A 21776-nucleotide genomic window follows, 5' to 3' on the forward strand; every position below is an offset into this window, starting at 1 on the left:
TAGTGCAAGGAAGTTTATAAAGTTGAAACTGCCTGACTTCAACTTTGCTTGCTTTCAACTTTGCTTCTATTTTAGCCCAACTATAAACTGAACATACTTTGTATTAGTCCCATGTCTCACCACCCCGAATTATTGGCACACAGCCTGCAATAGCAGAATCACTGGGGAGGAAGCAAAGGGAAAAAAAATTAATAAGCAATATTTTCTTCAGTCTAGCTACCATCTGCCTGTTTTAAAATTCTTACCTCTTTTATGTAGTCCTTTGCTTATTGAGTAACAGTGATCAGAATGATGGTCAGAACCTCTACTCAAATACAAGATGCTATAAATGGTCAGCTACGTCCTCTACACCATATTTCCAATAAAAGACAGATGATTATGACTGAAGTATATGTTTCCCAAAACTAATTTCAGGTGTGAAATGGCTCTTTCCAATCATGTCTTGAAGTTCACTACCTTACTGCAAAGCACATGGACATTTCTTTTGGAAGTCTACTTTTTGTTCTCCTTTGTGACATGTACAAGTGCCAATATTTATGTCAACAGAAACTCTATTCAACATTCTATGAAGTTCAATGAAAGGTCACAAGGATGATTACGGGACTGGAGCACCTCACATATAAGGAAGAATGAGAGAACTGGAACTGTTTAGCCTCGTGAAGAGAAGGCTTGTGGGACATCTGTAGGAACCCAGAGTGCAGAGAATATTTCTCTGCCTGTTTTGAAGGGTTCTACCCCCTGAACAACACTGTCTTTGACCTTTGTCCTTGGAAAAAACTGCCTACTCTTAGAGAAGAACTAGAAACTACACTGGTGTAAATTAGGTGATAGACTACTATGTAAGATTGTCACAGGGTGAAAAATTTAGAGGTTTTGGGTTTGTTAATGTAGTAAATAGATAAAAGCAAAAAACATCAAAATGGAGGATTGTTGTTGTTCTCCAAACCTTCTTCTTCTCCTTCTACTACTCCATATTCTGCAGTAAAAGTAGTTTGAGATGATTGGACAACGAATTCCACAGTTCCTGGCTGTGTTACTAAATAATTGGTAGAAACATAAAAATAATGTATGTTTTTAGTAACCATTGGTTGATTTACCTTTAAAAAGACCATGTTATCTTGATAATTCATCTTTCTCCTGCATTCTCTGTTTTGTGCTATGTCTAGATCACGTTAGTGACTCTCTTTCTCTGATAAGACTTAATGAACAACTATCAAGAAGCAGCAAAGGCTGAGAGTCCCATTTGTCTCTCGAACTCCTGGCAAGGACTTTAAAAGATCTCTCCGATCAGGAGAGGCATAATTATGTCATGATCAGTGTCAACATCTTACAAATATATGTAAATACCTGACGAGGAGGTGCACATAGGACAAATCTACTCTTTTCAGTGTCATCACAAAAGGCTCCATAAACATAAGGAAGCACTTTTTTACTGTGAGGGTGCCTGAACTCTGCAACAAGTTTTCTGGAGCGGTTGTGGACTCTCCTTCCTAGAAGATTTTAAAAAACCCATCTAGACATGTTCCTGGGTAACTGGCTCTATATGACCCTCCTTGAGCAGGGGGTTGGATGATGACCTCCAGAGGTGTCCTCCAACTTCAACCATTCTGTGACTGGATGCTCAAATCTATCTGTAGTGGAAAAAATTATATTACTTAGACTCTTTGGATCAAGAAATCTCTGTCAGTTCTTCACAAGCAAACAAGTAATATTATCATCAGCTTTTTAACTGAACCATTAATGTAAAAGGATCACACTAAATCTGCATACTGATGCAGAGTTATCCACCATGATCTCATCAATACCAGTGGTCCATGACCACTCTTTAACTCTGAGATTAGTCTCTGTCATGGCTATAATTTAACTGAAAGAAATCAATCTTGTCCACCTTTCTTCTCTGATGCAAAGAATGCAAGTCATCATAGAATCATAGAATCATAGAATCATAGAATCATAGAATGGCTTGCGTTGGAAGGCACCTTAAAGATCACCCAATTCCAACCCCACTGCCATGAGCAGGACATCTTCCACTAGACCAGGTTGCTCCAAGACCCATTCAACATGGCCTTTTCATAATCATTTAGGTATTCAAGATTGATAATCTAGGTGAATGAAAGTCACTTAAATGATAGAAATTTATGGCTTTAAGCTGGTGCCTGTCAAATATCTTTGTGATGGCAACCAATATCATACATCACTGGAGTGTTTGGGCTGAGGTCTTGTTCTCTTTCTGTAGAGTTGTATAGTGAAAAAAGGTCACTGGCAAAGAAAAATAGGAAATGCCAAGTATAATAAGAAAAGAGCTAAGTCAAAAATCATCCTTACTTTTACATTTTGGTGTTTAAAAATGAGGCACCCTAGAAGCAGCAGTAGCTCTAGGCAATTTGGCATGCCTGACTGCTTCATTCATTTACATCAGCTTTTGACCTCAGTATCCACAGGATTCTACTAAAAGGTATAGTATCTTAATTTTAGGCATAAGAGACTCTTTTGATCTCATTAAGGATGAAGGGATGCTACTCTGGATGGAGCAAGTACTTATGAATGTGCTTAACTTTAAGCATGCAAGTAATTCTGTTACTTTCATTTGCTTTCAAAATTAAGAGCAGGCTTGAGTGCTTTACTAAAATGGATTTCAACATAAAATTTCTGATGGTTGCCTGAAGTCATAATAATGTAAATTCTGAGAAGGGGAGAAAAATAGAAGGTTTACCAGCTTTATCATATATTAACTTGATATTTACTTTGTTTAAACTCTTTTCTGAAATAATTAAGCCAGTGTTCTCCAGTGTTCTTTTGTTTACTTTCTTTTTTTTTCTTCTTTAGATATATCACACATCTGCAGTGGATCGTATTTTGTCATTACATCAGAAAAAAATCTCCATATGCATTTAGGATAACCTTAATGGATTATTGTATTTTTTAAATTAGTGGGGTTTTTTCATTACATTTCTTTTTCTTGTCAGTCCCAATCTTCTGAAAATATGAAGTGACCATCTTCTCAAAATTCATTCAAGCCTTTCCCTTTTAAAGAGTTCAATCTACGCAACAAATTCATGCTTTCTCCTGGGAAGCTCTTCCTTTTAAGATGTCAAATTACATGTGAAGTGCTAATTTCCATCTGGAGACATCACTGAGGATCTTTCCTCTTCACAACCTTGGGAGGGAAATATTTTCCTCCTGAATAACTTTTTTTTTTTTTTTCCCCCAAATCTGGGCCAGTCTCTAGAGCTGTAGGGAACTGTCTGATCCAGAGTGCAAAAGCATTTCAACTCATCCTAGGTTCCACTTTAAAGCAAATCTTCAAAAGTATTTCATTCTTGTTCTCTAAATATTGGAAAATTCCATCAGGGTGTTTCTGAGTTTTCACAACATGGTATTATGTGGGAAAATCAGCCTTTTTAAAAATGGTATATGGAATATAAATGGTTAAACTACTTTTGTCACAAAACATTAGTTAACTCTATGTTAAAAGTCATATCTTCTCTACCCTCAAATACTTAAGACAACATGATATATCAGCCCAAATCAGAGAAAATATTATGGTTCATCGGAAACAGAAGCTACATTTTAGTGTAATTTTCTAATTTTAGTTCAATTTCATAATCCGAATTTGTAAAAATAATGAAATATACTTCCTTTTAGCCCCTATGTCTATATGATCAGGCTGTATTACAAAGGTATCTTTACAACTAATTTCACTTCCTGAATCTACAACTAAGATACATTGCCTTCTAGAAAGTCACCTATTCAACATTTTAATATCAACACATCTTTCACTCCATTTGTAGTACAGCCTACTCACTCTCATCATCTTCCTTCTCTCATATCTCTGTATATTGCTGGGAAAATAGCCCCCAGCTTGGCTCCCTGCTCAGCAGCAAAACTAAGCCAAATTAATTCATGGCAAACTATCTTTCTAGATTTGCAGTGAAATGAATTCACTGTGTTCAGGAACAAACATAACACTCACAGTTTAAGTACTGGCAATAATGCTAATTCTAGAGTGCTTTGAAGGTGCACCTAAAAATACAATTTGAAAGTTACAGTTTTTGGCAACTAAACTATACTTGTACAAACTAAGCTGACTGAGAGGGGAAAAAACCTAAGAAATTTCTATTCAGTTGGTTGTTTTCACTCCCCGTAGAATGTTCCAGTTTGAATTTTTTACTTTTGGTCCAAATGTAGATTTTCTATTCGTGTTCTACAACGTATGGTTTTCAATTTTCAGCTACTACCCTTGGTATTTCCAATACTGTATGACAGAAGTTATAAGGTGATTTCTCTTAGCTTCTTTCAGCACTTGATTCACATTCTTACGTTAAAAAATTATAAAAATAAATACCTTTTTTAATATATATATTGGTAGTAGGCAGCCAGAGATTTTGAGGTAATTTTATGACATTATTTTATTTTTTTCTTATTTAAGTATTTACCAAATACCTTAGATAAGGAAATAAACAATCACAGGATTTTCTGTAGCACAGTGTCTGTCTTCTAGCTTTTAAAACTAGCTAATCAAACAATGACCTTACTTTTTAATAGAGGGGGCAATTGAAAATCATTGAACAGTCCTACCCCCTAATGATTTTTTCTCAGACATAATTATAATAATTAGCATTATAAAGTGCTAATTATCTTTGGACACAGAGGACTTGCACACCAGAGACAGAGGTCCACATTAAGTAAAGAGGATTTTGCTTTCTTTAGTCACAATTTTTTTTCCTTTTGTAAAGAGGTAGAGGACACTCAGACCATCAGGCTTCCTTTCTGAATGTTCACATTTTATTATTGCTGGATGATTGACCCCAATACAGAAACAGAAATGTTCTTAAAAGCCACGTGCATTGATCCTGCACTCCACATATCCAGTCTGTAGATCTGAGATTATCTTCTCATTTTATTGGACTTCATATTGTCCAGTAGTATTGCAAAGACCTTGGATTACTGTAAAGGATTGCTTCAGTCCTAGTCAGTCCTGAAGGGATCGGATTAATTTTGTTGGCAGGCAGTATCATTTTCACATAAATTCTTTCTTATTGACACAGCAGAAGGAAGGTTTCAGTCCCCTCAAGAAATACCAGAGTGACGTTTTTAAGAAGGACTGTAACGTACACTGCATATGTTTGAAAATCAGGAATGAGGACATCATAAGCATGACATAAAGAATAAAAGATTAGGAATTATTTTTCTTGACTTCCCGTACTGAATCTTACAACTGTCCCTGGCTAAATAATCCTTCTCCTATCCCTCTCACTGGATATCATTGCTTGAAGCATGAATCATTTATCTCTTGCCAAAATTTTTACTCTCTTTTGCTCCTACAGGTTATAAATATCTTTTTATATGGATTTTCTCCTTCATGTTGACAGAGCTTTTGCACCAAGCACTGCTACTTCATTCAGGTGTTATGCTCACTCCTTCATCTATCTTCCACAGACTTCTTTCCAGTGCCTTAAAAACAGATTTTTCATCTCCCTCGTTCTCCCTCAGATGAGTCTCACAAGTATCACACTAAAAGGTGTTATCCACATATGTATATTTCTTATAGTCATCTTGGTGCTTCGCCCAATCACCACAGATGTATATAAAAGGTCATATTTCCTGTATATGTATCTGAGCTGTCTTCACTGATGACCTTCTACATTAAATATGTATAGAATATCTTCTTTAACGTAAGTAGATTATGTTTTCCAAAGAAATTGGCAACAGCTCACAGCGTGTGTGGCATGGATAGATTGTTCTGGGTGTTCAAGTTAACAAATAATAGAATGACTGCAAGAGTTTGCTCTAGAGAAATATGTTCTGTTTCTTCTAGAAAACACCTACTATCCACCTCTCATAATATTATCAGGGCTATCAGCAAGGACTCAATCTTTTTCTAGCTGGGATAGTATGAAAACATCTCTGAACACCAGTTGAAACCTTCTCCCACAGTATTCCTCAGGCAATTTCCACTAAATTCCTTCAGAAAAGACTACTTATTTTTCAGACTGCTATGTTGTTTCCCTGGGTCTGAACCAATCAATCCAAATTTTCTTTGAATGTTGAAAGTCCTACCTGAGCTCGGAAAAAGACATTTTTTTCTCAGGGGCTCTGGCTTTCCTTTCGTCTCATTTTTTTTAACCACAAGTTAAAAATCAACAGTGATCACTTTTGAAGGCAAAACTGGTGATGAGTATAATTACCTGTGAAATGGATATAAAAAAGTATTCTCACATTCTCCCACAACAGGACTGGCAGAATAGTTTTGCTTGCTGTCATACAGCTCTTCTGGTTGTATTGCATTTGAAGTTTATCTTCCAATCAGCTGCACTGGTCATTTAAAACCACACATACAATTATAGCTTTAGATTGAATGACTATGTAAGTATTTTTTGGTATGTGTATCTATATATATATATCTTTATATATATATTTCCCTGACTCTTCTGTGTGAGAAACAGCTTTGGGCAAAATAAATGGAACAGTAAATGGAATATAGCCAAATGGAATTTTTTTAAAAGATCTATAAAATCTCTGCTTAAAATGTATTACAGTGTGCTCAGATTCTCTTTAGAATATGCATCCATTCTTAAGTTTCTTACTCTGGGTATCTGCTTGGCTAGCAAAGGAGCTTCATACCAGTTATTACAAACTTGGAGTACTGATTGTGTGTTGGATCAAGACAATATCATTCATTAGAACAAAAAAGGTGTCTTCTAATAGCTAAGATTCCCTTTCTTCATATTTGTGTCAATTTTTTTAATGCTTTATATTTTTTTTCTTATTTGGAAGGTTTTTACTTTTAATAAAAATATATAAATACAAACTTAGGGATAAGAGGGAATTAAAGTAATATGATATGAATAGAATGCACCACACTAAGCATCTCAAACTGTATACACTCACAAGAGTAATGAAAATCAAATATAACGTCATCATCTACTTCCCATATGAACAATCAAGGGAGTCAAAATCTAGCTAAACCAGCAAGAGTAAATAGTTTAGTGATGAAAAATTGATATAAAAAGTTCACTGAAAATATAAATATCCTCTGGGCTGTCAAAAGCAATTGGTTCAGCTCAATCTGGTAAATCTACTTTTAATGATAATGGCAACAACTTTTCCTTTTTATTACACTTTACATAAATTTATGAGCTTTATCACTTCAAACCAGAAAGAATATATTTTTCTCTGTATCAGGTTTTAAAGTTATCATATGTCTTGGAAACCTACCTAGAAATACAAGAATATAATGGTGCTTGTAACCATTGTAACCATTTCTGCTAGGATGGAAATAGAATTCTTGTATCATACAACTGCTGCTAATTAAAAGGAAGGGGATGAACATAAAAAGACTGTAACAATTTAACTGGTATTCAGTTTTCTTAAATGGCTAAAAAAAAAATTATTACCATTAATAGTTACGGAAAAAACCTGCAGTTTAGAACTGAGATTTTTTTCTTAATAATGCCTTTTATACGAGGCTATATATTTATAAATGACCTCTGAAAAATTGAATGGGACCATGTCTTTTCAATATATAAGCCAGATTTTTGAGGCCTCTCCAGTAGATGCAAAAAGATTATTTGTGGTTATTACATTCCAAATATCTGATAATTTTTTCCCCAAGAAAACTACTGAAGTCCATGATACGTATATAAATAGTGGGAACCTATAAATCAGTAGCCATATATAATACTACTAGGAGCAGTACTAAAGATATTTGGTTTTACTAAAACACAAAGTAAAATGTTGGTAAATATTATACACCAATAACAAGTCAATGTTATTTAATAACCAAATGTACTACTAAATTCAAGCCAGTTCACATAATTTTTTGTTATTATTTATCTTTTAACAGTGACATATTTTCAGGACTTGAATTAAAAGCTGATGTCTCCCTGAACTCATTAATTATCACAGCAATATATTAGAGGAAGTATCAGCTACATCTAAGGCTGCAGATATTTCGGTACACATTGCATCATGTCCAGCTCTCCTTTCACTTCTGTCTTGCATTTGACCAGTCAAGCTTTACAGACTGATGGTAAAAAATGTTGCTGTTTTGTTCTTCATGACGTTTCTACTCACAAAGTAAGATTACTCTGGTTTAGTTATAGTCTAAAAGAATGAGGGTATGCTTTCCCATTACACTTCTGTCATTACTAGAAATTACAGGTGCATCACACATGCATTATATTTCATAAATCTTTGTTTATGAGAAACAGCTTCATGTTTTTTTGCTTCTGTCTTGTTTTCAGCCATCAAGTTAAATCCAAATGTGCTTAATCAGAAACCTACCTTGCCTTACTGTGCAAAATCTGTGATCTCCATTAATTTCTGACAGCTTCTTAATTAAAGAGCCAGTAGGTTTTCCATTGCTTGTTCTGTCTGTATCCAGAAATGTACTCTGAAATAAGAAAACCCTTCTTTTCAGCTACATATTTGCATCATCTCTCTGAATAGACTTTAGACTTTCCTTTGTATCCAGAAAATTTGTAGTTAATTCCCACTGTTGAGATAGAAACATCTTTTCCTTGCTTGCCAATTGTAGAAATCCTTGCTCTGTTTCTAGATCTCTGAAATTAATTATTATTGCCCAAAGTATTTTTTATTTATTTCTTTTAATTTCTATGACTTATAAACTTTTTCAGCTTCAAAATTATTTAAAAAAAATTCCCTACTCCATGAACAACAAACTTCACAAAGTTGCAGTTCTGACACAAACTCTAAGGACAGATATATGGGCAGGGAGGACAAAAAATATGGCCATGGTCACACTGAAAATACTGAAGCTGATAAATATATGTTCCAGGTAGACATATGAGCAAGAATCCTCATTCAGGATGGAATGGGAAGAAGATTTCTCCCTGTCTTCACTCTCTGAAGCTTATCTAAAGCTTGTGCCTGAGTGCAGGCTTGCATCAGCAAAGTTTGACTCACAGCCAGTGGGTTTAGTTTCGTGTTCAGATTCAGTCACCTCAATCAACAGTAGCTCAGGAAAATGTGTGCATTTATGGTACAAGAGGCTTGCTGTTGTAAGGAACTTAAGAGTTTGTAATGTTGAGATTGCAGTGGGTTTTTTTAAAGTTTGTCTATAAGCAAATTTTAAATATTATACTCCAGATTAATTAGAAATTAAAAAAAAAAAGAAAAAAATAAAGTCTCAAAGTGACTACAGTCTTCTCAAGTAGTAGTCTGATAATGCACAAACACACATCTGTTGTCTGTGCAGAGTCCTTATATTTAGAAAATACAAAACACCCTACATAAAATTTGCCAGTTTCAGTATTGTATCCAACACAAAACACAAATTCAGATTTTGTAGGATTTTTACTGCTACAAATCAATACAATGTCTTTACCCATTTTCTTTAACTTCTTTATAGTGGGATTAGAAAAATTGCTCTAAAGATACCAAGGACAAGCCATTTTGATAATTCCTTTTTCAGTATTTGTGGAAGAGTGAAGGAGTTAGTGACTGGAAATTAATGTTTCTATTTTTTCTGGAATTGGTATTATTTGACCCCAGCTGTTTTTCTCATGGACTGAAAATATATTTCTTATTATAGATCTCCTAAGTACAAAGACAGTCTGAAAAGTTATTTCAACACAGCATGGCAAAATGCCTCAAACGCCTATAGAACTTAAGCATTATATTTGCCAATTAAGGATTTAGGAAGCAAAACCCAAGTAAGAAGTGCCACATACAATTATTTTACATAGTGCAGAAACCATTATGCAATATGGCCAGCCTAGCATTGCTCATGGTTTCTTTGTGAGAGAAGAAGGTTGTTTTCTAAATGTAGATAAAAATGTGCTGCACTTAGCCAATAACTCATGACAGAGAGGTAACATATGCTATCATAATGCAGTGGGAGCTGCATGACACAAAGAAAATATGAGCAATACCACCTTCTAGAGTTACAGCCCCTTATTGCCATTATAAAACATCTTTATTGGAAGAGAAAATGCAATCTTTTGGTAGAAAGAGGAGATGAAGCACTAGGACAAGTGAAATTTTTTTGTGGGAACATTCAAATTTACAGCTCTATATGTCTCTTGCTGTGCTCATGGTCCATCAGAAGACAGATGTCTAAGGGTCTCCGCCTTGATATACAAGGTAATGATAGAGTGACATTTTTGACCTCTAAACAAGAAAGGGCTTTAAATAAAAAAATACTTCACTGCACAACAAGCACAGAAATTCCTGTTCTCTTCTCATGCTTCCCTTTCCTTAAAAGAATTTTGGTTTATGAGTGTTTAGTCATAAAGGATAATTTTACTGTCTGTCACATTTCATTTCAAATAATATAAACTGCTAAATTAAACTCTAGGGCCCAAACTCCCATTGATTTTAAAAGGGGGGGACTAGATGATGGTTTTTTGTTTTTTGAGCAGGAAACTGAAAATTCATGCCTGGAAATGTTCTTTTGAAATAACATATGCATTCACTTTTAAGCTTTTTGGTTATTATCTGAATCAAGACAACTGTACTCTTGCTCCCAACTCCACTAAAGCCCATGATAAAGATCAGTGTTATAATCTGAACCTGAGTACACCACAAGAATTCATTGGTGTTCAAGATCAGCCTTGGGGAGCAAAACCAAAATATGCTGGATTTTTACTTTTAATCAGCAGCACACCTGAAAGAATAGTAGTTTAAATATTATCAAGTCCATCAATGGGTGGGGAGTTACTTTGGTCATTCCTACCTTTATTTCCTACGTGTAAGGTTCTGCACAATTTTAAATGAAGGTTCGGCTGAACAATTTTTTTTATTCTTTGTCATTTAGACTCTGAGACAATTTCAAATGACAGAACACACAGATTGCGTGAGTGTGGCGAGACAGGTTTTAGAAAAAAATTATTTTTGCTGTTAGGAAGGTGTTTTTTACATTCTTTGTGACCTTTCATAACCTATAGCCTAGGGTGCCCACTCATGCTATACAAGTCAAAGGAAGACCTAGTGTCAGCATTTACACGGGCACTAAAGAGCACTTCTGAAAACAGAGGGGTTTATGAAAGATTAAAACAACTAATACAATGCTTATCATTTTAACAACTAACCATATAAAAGAAATTCTCTAAAAATCTGAGATTCAGAAACCACTTTGAGCTGTGATCTACAGTTATTTTCACAGAAACTCCAGCACTGAGCTTCTCATCTCTGTACTTTAAATTGTTAAGAGAGGTAGTAATAAAAAAATCTTTTTTGGCAGCAATTGTCAGCCCTCAATTTTGTTTAAAAACAATTGAGGTATGCCACCACACTATCAGCAACTGGTACATTCTCAATTTCCATAAAAAACAGTGGATTACAAAACATTAATTTCTGCAAAATCATAGAGACATTTTCCATCAAGCTTTCTGAACTGAAAGAATCAGGAAAACCAAAAGCTTTGTTGAAAAAAAACCAACCTATATTAACTAGTGCAGAAACACCTGCAGCTTGATGCATGTAATTTAAAGGAATTTACATGAGGATTTATGTAGGTCATTGCTAGTTATGTAGGTGTGTGTGGGAGATACTGGTCCTGATGCAAACGATAAGCTCATCTCACAATTTTATGCACATGTTGGTCAGCCAATCCCTAAAACAGAAAAAAAACGTCTACAGAAGCAGAGTTAAAAGTGCCTGAGAAAACGTGCAAAACCCCAGGTGTTATGTATTTAGGTTACGGTGCCATCTACTCAGATTTCTCTGATCTTTCTAAGTGTGGGTAAGTTGTAGGTGTGCGTAGGCTGCAGTCTTCTTAAATCACGGGTAAGGCTCCAAGCCTCCTCGCAGACTTGGTGTGAAGCAGGATTCAGCACTCTGAGATGTATAATCTCAGAAAGTAAGAACTGAATTCTCTACAAAACTCGTTCCCACATACGAATGGTAGGTTAAATGCATGTTCTACCGCAGATGTGAGATAGTGCCCATAGCGTGCACTCAACAGAGACAACATACACGGAATGCAATGTGGGATGAGTGGTAGGGCAGAGACACGTTAACTCTGACGTTCCAGATAAGGTGGTGTGCCATCTTCCCCTTTACCACTAAACAAACTCAAACTGTATTATCCTTTCTATCTGCGACGTGAAGCTAATGCTTGGTTAAGTCTCCTTTTTTTAGAAACATCTCAAACTACAGGTTAAACATAGGCATCTTCTTCTCACAGACATGCTCTATCTTGCATTAATCAGAGTTTGTATGTTTACACCCTTTCACCAGCTGACCTTGCAGTAGATTTCTTTTTGCCCAATTGTGGTATTCTCAAATTCAGGACTTACTGTCTGCCTGCAGAATTGTGCTCTTATGTTCCCAGATAGCTCAGATGGAACTACAGATGCTTATCAGAGGGCAAAGAGCTGAAAGATTAATTCTTGGATAAATTAAAAAATGTACATTTTGCTTCTTTAATAAATATTTTTACTACTCTTACATGCTATGAGACAAATACTGCAGACATTATTCATTTTTTATTTCTTATTCCTGGAAGATGATAGAGAAAAAGAGTTAATACTTCTACTGCAAATGAGAATAAATAGCTTTTTACTAAATACTAGTTTCAGGTCATGATATTGTTTTATGCAGGTATGCATTAAAAATTACATTATTTGTATTTTTGTGTGTGATTTATAAAATGACATATTTAATATACTGGATTAAATTCTGCTTCATTTAAAACATCTCCATGTAACCTGTATGAAAGTGCTGACCATACTAAATCCAAAAGTTCTTATATCCTATTCCCTATTTAGAAACACTCTGTATGCCAGTCAACAGATTCAAAACAAATATAGTATCTTTTAGCAAGCTACAGATAAGGGGACACTCTTTTTTTTCTGAAGGGAAAGAGAATCACTAGGTAAATAGTACAATCATGGTCTGTAAAAAATAATATTTCTTTTCTCCTCAATCCTTACAACTATAAAATAATGAACCTGAAGGCCTTTTGTTTTTAACAAGTGTGAAGGAAAAAAATTAATAAATAGAGTGGTTACAGAACTTTCTCATAGGCCTCGTCATAATGGCATAATGGCTATCAACTGAAAATGTCAGATGGGATCTTTAAATGGCAATTGGTTCATGAACACAGATGTCAGCAAAGAACTAACAGATCAGTTCTTAAAAGTCGCTAGACTGACCTTATTAATGGCCTTAGACTGCAGTGATTTCATAGTCAGCGCTCCAAGGTAGTGATACCTAATACATAAGTGCTCGGCTGAAATAAGATTGCAGTAGCTCAGACTAATATGAAAAAGTACTGAGCAAGAGAAAAAGCACAATGATACTTCAAGCATGAAGCATTCCAGAAAATAAACTAGGAATCACGATGAGATTTATTGCTCTTCCAGGTTCAGCCTGGATAACTAAGGATGTATCTCCAGGTTACTGCATCACCAAACAGGAGGCTATCCATGAAGAAAGAACTGCTAAGAATGACGTTAAAATGGGTGTCAGTAGATGGTCAAACTTTTACTGGATAAACCAGGCCATGTCTCTCTGCAGTATGTTGTCAATGATGTAAGTGATGTAAGACTACACCACTTTCAGTGTTGACTCTCACAGACTGTGCACAATTCTGGTTTCAAAGTTAGTTAGTTCATGTGGATCCAGCTAGAGTCTGGCACAGCACAGAGTAGGAACATCCTAGACCAACAAACATTTTGCAAATATGCTGCTGGGGATAGGAACTGTAAGAGCCAAGTCAGCTGCTCCAAACTTCAGCTGTTTTTAAAATATGTCTTTAAGCATCCTTTTCAGAAAACTTTCTTAATATTTACAATATTTCACATTAATTTGTATTTAAAATTTCCAAGTTTTTATCAGAAGTCAGGTGGAAAGTAGACTAGTTCTCCAAGACATTACTTTCTCCCAAGATGTTTGAATATTATTTTTTTCTGGCTAATACTGGTAGCTAAATCAGAGAACAGATCTGAACAGACTCTTCTGCTGAAAGGGAAGTATGTAGATTCTACTGTCATCGTGTCAAGTATAGGTTGTTTATATTTTTATTCATAATAAACCAAATTATCAACATCCCTAATAGAAATGCACAAAAGTATATTTGTCAGTACTCTAACTTCTTATATCAGAGAAAGAATTATTCTAGTATTTCAGTTTATTCCATGTGCTTGTGTTTTCAAAACCAGATTAAAAATAAAATAAGCAACATTTGAAAGGTTCCCACTAGTTCCTGGTTTGATCACTCAATGTAAGACAGATTTCAAAGACTTCCTTGAACATTACAAGAACTGGTTTAATCACCATTGCTTCTGATTCTAATATCTCAAAAGATTGTGTACAGCTGAGATGATATTGGTGTGCCCCAAACCTCCTCTCCTTTAGCTAACTATATCAAATGGTCTAAAAAAGGTTAGGTTTCACCCAACCAGCCTTGCCACCCTCATACAGTTTCTGTAATTTTTGGCTTCTCACAAATTTGGTAAACCTTAAACAAGGATTAGTATTAGACAAACAAAAAAAGCCACTCCTGTTTTTAACAAAACCAACACTGTGAAGAAAGTAATATCTCTCCCATTTTACAAATGATAGCTCTTATCAGAAAAAAACCCTGATTCTAAATATCCTGCCACATATTGATAAGGCAGCGCTAGGACTTAAGAGAAATATTTGTACTGCTGTTGTGGAAAGAGTAAACAATGTGGGTGTCTAACAGAAAACTGGAAGGGAAATATTTGCCCAGCCCAGGCAGCTCCTGGAGTCTGTCCTCCAAAGGTAATGTTTTCACATACAGGTATACTTTCCCCCACCATGGGCCCTGGGCCATGTTCCATTCTCATGCACATGTTCCTTGGTCTGTATGAAGCCAATGAGACAGGTGTTCTTGGACGTGAACACAGTCTTTTGTTCTCAAATAAGTCTCTCAGTTCATATATAAAGGATTTAATAAACTACCTTTTTACTAACAATTCAGGAAAATAGCTGTCATTTTCTTTTACTATCTAAGCAAGTAACAATTTATATGTATATTAAGGGGGAAAGGTTTGTCTTACATCAAAGGTGCAAGCAGTTTTGTTTAAGAGTTTATGGTGTTTCAAGGCTGTAACATATTTCTGTGTTTTCTGTACAGTTATAAGACAAAGAAAAAAGAGACTTTAAGCACTATTTTGAAAATTCTCATGAGCCTATTTACTTTTCTATCACTGTAAGGAAAAAAGGGAGAGTAAAGTGTGACATTCAACAAACCTAATCCTTTTTCAGTTTTTGTTCTTGACATATCTTGTTAAATTATAACAAGGTTTTCAATAGCAGACTTGCATACTTTTCAGTAAATATGATATTGATGAAAATTAAAGGTTAATGTGAAGATCACAGAGCTCATCCATTTTTAAATCAAAATTTACTGACAGTTCTACTGAAATAGATAAGATGATCCTTTTTAACTAGGGCTAATTCAGTAGGAAAAAATTATAATGAAACAGTTAAATGCTAAATGAAAGGGTCAGCTCTTTGCAAGATTAAGCACAAACTGATCTTTATTTTACTTCTGGGCCTCCACAATGGAAATGTACAGCAGTGATTTAAAATTAGGTGCTGTGAAAACTGTGGGCCAAATTCAGTTCACATGTACTCCATTGACTTAATGAGACTGTATCAAGAATAAATTTGGCCCAAAGGTTTTTTAATATGATCTGAACAACCAACTAACAATAGTACAGTGCCACTTAGTGGCAAGGAAAATGTTTTCAGCATGTGAGATATGAAGACATTCAGGCATACAATATCTGGTGCTATTTGTATTTGAAATTTTGATACAATCTTATCTGTTAGCTTCCAGTTACATTAAGCTCATTATTACCACAATATTATATGCATCTTTTCATATAAAAATACAAAAATGTCTGCAAAGAGGGAATGAAAGCGAGCCCTTGTAATTAATGTAGCATTAAGAACACTCCCTTCACATTATATCTTCAAATTATAGCCATTTTCTAAAAAGGTTAGAATGCCTCTAAAAAGCATAAATATCTTAAAGCTATTTGTATTTCTCATGCTTCAGTAATGTATGTGTCACCTTCCTGAAAAATTATCCTCAAAAAGGTCTACAGTATTTCTTTTGTTTAAGTACCTATAGAATTACAGTTTTGGGGAACGACAACTATACTTAATAGCATTTTAAATGGCAGTATGTAACTCATTATTGAGTGCAATACTATTCTATTTCTAAGAAAGAATGAGATAAAGACAAGAAGATATTTCACTAGAAAAAAAAAAAAAAAGTCCAAAAGGATCCACAATAGATCACAGGGTCCATCAACCAGTTTCAAAGAGAGTGATCCTTATATTTCTACAGCAAGAACCCATGCAAAGTAATGTATATTTTGATAATTTCACAGAATCATAGAATGGTTTGGGTTGGAAGGGACCTTAAAGATCATCTAGTTCTAACCTCCCTGCCACAGACACAGGGACATCTTCCACTAGATCAGGCTGCTAAAAGCCACATCCAACCCGGCTTCCCTGTGATGCATTCACAACTTGTCTGAACAAACGGCTCCAGTACCTCAACATCCTCACAGTAAACGATTTCTGCCTAAAATCTAATCTAACCCTACCCTTTTTGTGTTTCCATTCTCCCTATCACTTCATGCTGTTGTAAGGAGTTCCTCACCAGTTCTTTCGTAGGCTCCCTTTAGGTACTACTCTAAGGTCTCTGTGGGCCCTTTTCATCTTTGTGCCTGGGATAGTCCTGACTCACGTGCAGGACCTTGCACTTGGCATTGTTGAACTTTGTGAGGTTCACACGGGCCCACCTCTCAAGACTGTCAGGTCCCTCTGGATGGCATCCCTTCCCTCCAGTATGTCAATGGCACCACACAGCTTGCTGTTCCTCTCTTTGGCTTATTTAAAGCCAAAAATGGAATGCATTGACACCAACAATGAAAATAAGCCCCCTATGTGTTCAGTGGGAGTAAAATTGTTCTCTGTCTTCAGAATAAAACAGAGAGACAGGTATGAATTTTTGTGACTGATACTTAGTTGTTTATAAGCACTTTTAAATACACTAAGGCTCATTATCTCCAATTGGGTTGAACAATCCTTTGGCAATCATTTAGTTGCCATTCATGATTCAATCCTTTTTTTTATACCACCAACAAAACTTGCTGGAAGTGGACTTTAGCAATAATTCTGCAATTATACTGCTGATGAGATTTGTACCTTGAATGGGCAGTCTGTTTCTAAATATATCTTTGAGGCTTTAAAGTGAAGAGACAAGTGACCATTGCCTATCAGATGTGGGTGATACACAGATAGTATCCTGTAAAAAGAGCTTTGTAAAACTAAGTCAGAAAACATCTAGAAACTTTAGTGTTTATGTACATCCAGTATTGCCAAATCTTATGCCCATTACAGAACACATGGTACTGAATGAATTGACCTGCAGTAAGACGAACCAAGGAATAATCAACCTGAATTTAGGGAAAACACTCTAGTATCATAACACCATAATGTTAGAATAAATCAAGGGTAACTCACTAGAAAAATATGAGTCAGGAGGTACTTACAGTAACATTTAGTTTCAAAACAGGAACAGACTTTTGGAGCAGGTGTTCTGACTGTTCCCCACATACGAAAAATCACAGAACTATAAAATAATTAAGAATTTAAAGGGTTTTTTGAAGATCCAAAACCCTACTTGGAGAAGGGTCATTTAGATCAGGTTGGTAATGGGGTTTTTTCCAGCTAAGTTTTTAAAATCTAAAAAAATGGATATCCCAAACCTGTCTGAGAAACCTGACCCAGTGACTGGCCACTTTCAGTCAGAAGTAGTTTTAATTTTGAGTTGGAATTTCCACGTTTCCAAGCCCTGACTGTTATCTTTTGTCCCAAAATTGTGTGAGACTGGTTCTGCATTCTCTACAACCTCCCAGCAGCTAGTCAGACAGCAATAAGATTCCTCCTGAGCCTTCTCTTCTCCACCCTGAGCAAACCTGGGGCTTTTCATATTTTCCTCAAGCACCGTGTACTACAACCACCTCGATCACACTCACTTCAGCAAATCAACACCTTTCTTATGCTGAAGAGATGGAAACAGACACTTCAGAAGTAATGTCAGAAGTGCTGAACAGAGAAGGATAACTTGTCTTGATCTATTGGCCATACACTTGCTAATAGAGCTCTCCCCTTCTCCCCCTGACCCATTTCCCCTTGTCCCACTGTCACCCCCTCCCTGGAGGGGAGAAGAATCTGAAAAAAAAGTAAATCTTTTGGGTTAAGATAAATAGAGTTCAATAATAGAAACAAAATATAATAGCAATAATAGAGATACTAATAATATCAGTAATAATATTAATAATGAAAAGGAGAGAGAAGAAGAAGAAAACCTAAGACAGACAACTGATGTCCACTACAATTACTCACCACCTGGTGACAGATGCCTGGCCTGTCTCTGAGTAGTGATTTGTGCCTTTCAACCAACACCTCCCAATTTACATACTGGACATGACATTCTGTGGCACTGAATACACCTTTGGCCAGTTTGGGCTAGCTGTCCTGACTTCTTGTTCACCTCCACACTGGCAAAACATGGAAAAATGGAAAGTCCTTGACTTAGACTTAGCACGAAGCAACAACTAAGCATCAGTGAGTTATCAACATTATTCTTATACTAAATCTAAAACACAGCACTGTACCAGCAGCTCTGTCCTAGCCAAAACCAGGGCAATATATTTGTATTTTTCCAGTCTGTATTTTGTTTGAGACATGAAACAGCCTGAGAATTTATGATTTGGATTGTTTCTGGATGAAACCAGAAGATGGGCTTCAGGAGTTCACCTAATATACTCCAGATGCTAAGGTGTCTTTAGTTCATAGGACAACAATAGAGCTACTTCAGATTAAAATTTCCAAATGCACATAATGTTGCTTCTTCAGGCCCCAGCATCAGCTTGTAACTTTTGACTTACTATTTGCTGATAATTATCTGCCAGACACAAATTTGATTTATCTTCTGTTTAAAAAAAATCTTCATTGGAATATCCTGAATGAAATAAATCAATTTTGTGGTGAAAGAAATAAGCATAACATACAAAATGAGCAATTTATCCCACACATTTAACATATTATATGTGGGTGAGTGCATTCATTAATAAAGTCTCAGTTGTGTGAGTTAGAAACATGTAACTTCAGGAAGATGGCCCATTCTGACTACTATCACTCATCTGAGGATGATCAAGTATATTCATTGCAACATACAAGGTCACTCTAATTTCACCATAATGGTAGTATTTTTTCATTTAAATTTTCATTAGCAATATCACTAATTCTTCCTACTTTACTTGCTTTTTTGGATGTAATTTACTTATTGAAAACAAATTTTTGATGTTTATTTCTTCTCCAATTTATTTTAATTGGTAAATAAGTGAAAAAAAACAAGTAAAATTTCCAAATGTTGAGGCACCTGTGAATGGTCTTGTTACATTCTGTGCTTTGATGTCTGGGGGGCAAGAATTTTTCTGCACTCAATAATAATTTCTTATTTTCAATTAATAACCTGAACTATGTAAACTTTAACATTTAATCTCAAGTACTGCCTTATTAAAAGGTTCTAAAATTGTCTTTCTCTGTCCAGATGCCATGTCTGGATCCAAAGTAAATGACCCATTTGTTCTTAGGGCTAAAGTTTTCCTGCTTATAGGTTAATCATACAGGATTGAGTAAATCTCCCTCATTTACAATAATCTTGTATAAGTCTGTTTTATTTAGTCCTGTGCCAATCTGATGAAAATATTAATTCTTCCTATTTTCACAGATATTTTCATTTAACCTTAAAAAAAAGAATCATGACAATTTACTATACATTCAGTCAGAGCCAGGGTATAGATACTAATTGATTTTCTATTTCTCAGGACATAAAACATGAAATCCTGGCAATTATTAGGACATGGAATTCTTTTATAATTCTTTTCACTTATAAAATTCTTGAGGATTCAGGTCTTTTTAGGTGTATTCTATAAACATTAGACTTAAGCAATTTTCCACTGTCAACAGGTCTTCTGATCTACCTTTATGTTACAAGGCAGACCAACTGATTTAAATTGATTTTAAATTATTTATCTCTATGACATACATCCATATCACCTTAAGATAAATGTTTTTCAATTTAAAAACCTGTTCTCTATGATCTACATGTAAAAAAACTTTGAAAACAAAATAAACATATTTTAAAAGAAGGTATTAGTCTGAGTAAACTTATGTACATCTGTGTCATTTGAAACATCTTTTATCTTTTCATCCCAGTTTGTCCCACTGGTTTTTTTAAATGTATAGGAAATAAGAAAAATATGTGGAAACTACATGAAAACAGTCCAAAGTGGTTTGGGAAGTACATACGCAAATGTTCCCTTGGATCTTGAGTTCTTGTAACCCAGATTTTCCAACTCTACCTCCCCACTAAACTGAACCATTGCCAAACTTAAGCAATTTCAGCCTCACAGACCGCACAACTCTAAGCACTGGAGTTTTGTTCTCCATGCCTCCCAGAGCACTGGAAAATTCTGAAAACTATTTCAAAACAATGTTTGCTATTTAATTCCTTAATTGATACCTTCAAGTGACAGTTTCCAGCCAGAAAAGATTATTAGACTTAAAAACAGCTCAGAAATCTTTGATAACATAAGCTAATAATCTGTTTTACAGCTGTACATTCAAAATACAGACTAAAATTAGAAGTAGAGTGTGTACCCTCTAGAAAAGTATTTGGAACAGCCATCTTACGGGAAAAAAAGATGAACAGGCACACGAGTGATAGTGGGATGACAGAAAATAGTTAGAACTGGTTTAACTCAGCTAGAAGCCATTGATCATAGTGTAAAAAAAAGCAGAGCCAACACTATGTATTCTAAAAGTCCTACCCTGATGCCTAAATGTATCATTAATCTTTCAGTTCTTGAGAAAATGAACAGGTAATACTGATAATCAGAGATGTTCTGCCACACCTCAGTCAGAAGACCAGACTCACACATACTCTTTAATTTGAAGGGTCTCTTTGTCTAGAGAAAGTGTCTGGTAAATTAGACAGAAAAAAATGTAAGACTTTTAGCTCTCCTTTCAATAAACAGAACATGTAATTTCAGCAGCATAATTATAGAGAAGCTAAACAGGTGTCATGGGACCAGGACAGGTCATCTGAAATATCTTTAAATACTAACCAAAACAAGGCAGAGAGAAGATCAAGGCTTAGCTTCCAAGTTACAATTATAAACATAAAATGAGTTCTTAATTTGGGAGATACCAGGTCTGCATACAGCATTAGCCATTTTCTAGTACATTTCCATTAGTAATGTCTTTGCTGATTAGTTTTTTTCTAAATTAGCATGTTTATCCATTAGCATATCAATATTGCTGCCAACCATCCTCTTAATTTTTAGTTTTCTTCTTGCAACAAAAAAATTGCCAATAAAAGCAAGCTTTACTTGAAGCCTTAATTAAGTCTAGTACAATTCTTTTTTCTTCCTTTTTTAAGCTTGTTTAATAATACTGTGTAATATTTACTCAGATTATAGATTTGCTTTGCTCAATAACACCACTTGCTTGATTAATCAAAAACTTTGTATTTTGGTTAGGCAGCAACACAGACTATAGTATTCTGCATCATTTATGGAATGAAAACCTGCCTTAAAAATCAGAAAATCAACAACATCACAGTCAAAATAGTTCTTCATAATTTCTGAAGCTCCTCTCAAGAGAAGGTAGAGACTCTTACACATAAACATCTGATCTCTTTTATACAGTCATACAATACTGCTTCCACATTAACATGCTGAAATGTTTCT

The 21776-nt window shown here is 35.1% G+C and overlaps 1 long non-coding RNA gene across 4 annotated transcripts in view; it reads left to right on the forward strand.

Annotated features, from left to right (window-relative positions):
* The window catches only part of LOC125325284, a 37985-nt gene extending 37103 nt beyond the window's left edge, over positions 1 to 882 (forward strand). For all 4 annotated transcript variants that reach the window (XR_007203255.1, XR_007203253.1, XR_007203258.1 and 1 more), the window contains one exon: positions 415 to 882. This is a non-coding gene — a long non-coding RNA (uncharacterized LOC125325284). The remainder of the gene's footprint in view (positions 1 to 414) is intronic.
* The last annotated feature ends 20894 nt before the right edge of the window (positions 883 to 21776 follow it).

This window comes from Corvus hawaiiensis, chromosome 1 (genome assembly GCF_020740725.1).
Source record: "Corvus hawaiiensis isolate bCorHaw1 chromosome 1, bCorHaw1.pri.cur, whole genome shotgun sequence".
Lineage (NCBI taxonomy): Eukaryota > Metazoa > Chordata > Aves > Passeriformes > Corvidae > Corvus > Corvus hawaiiensis.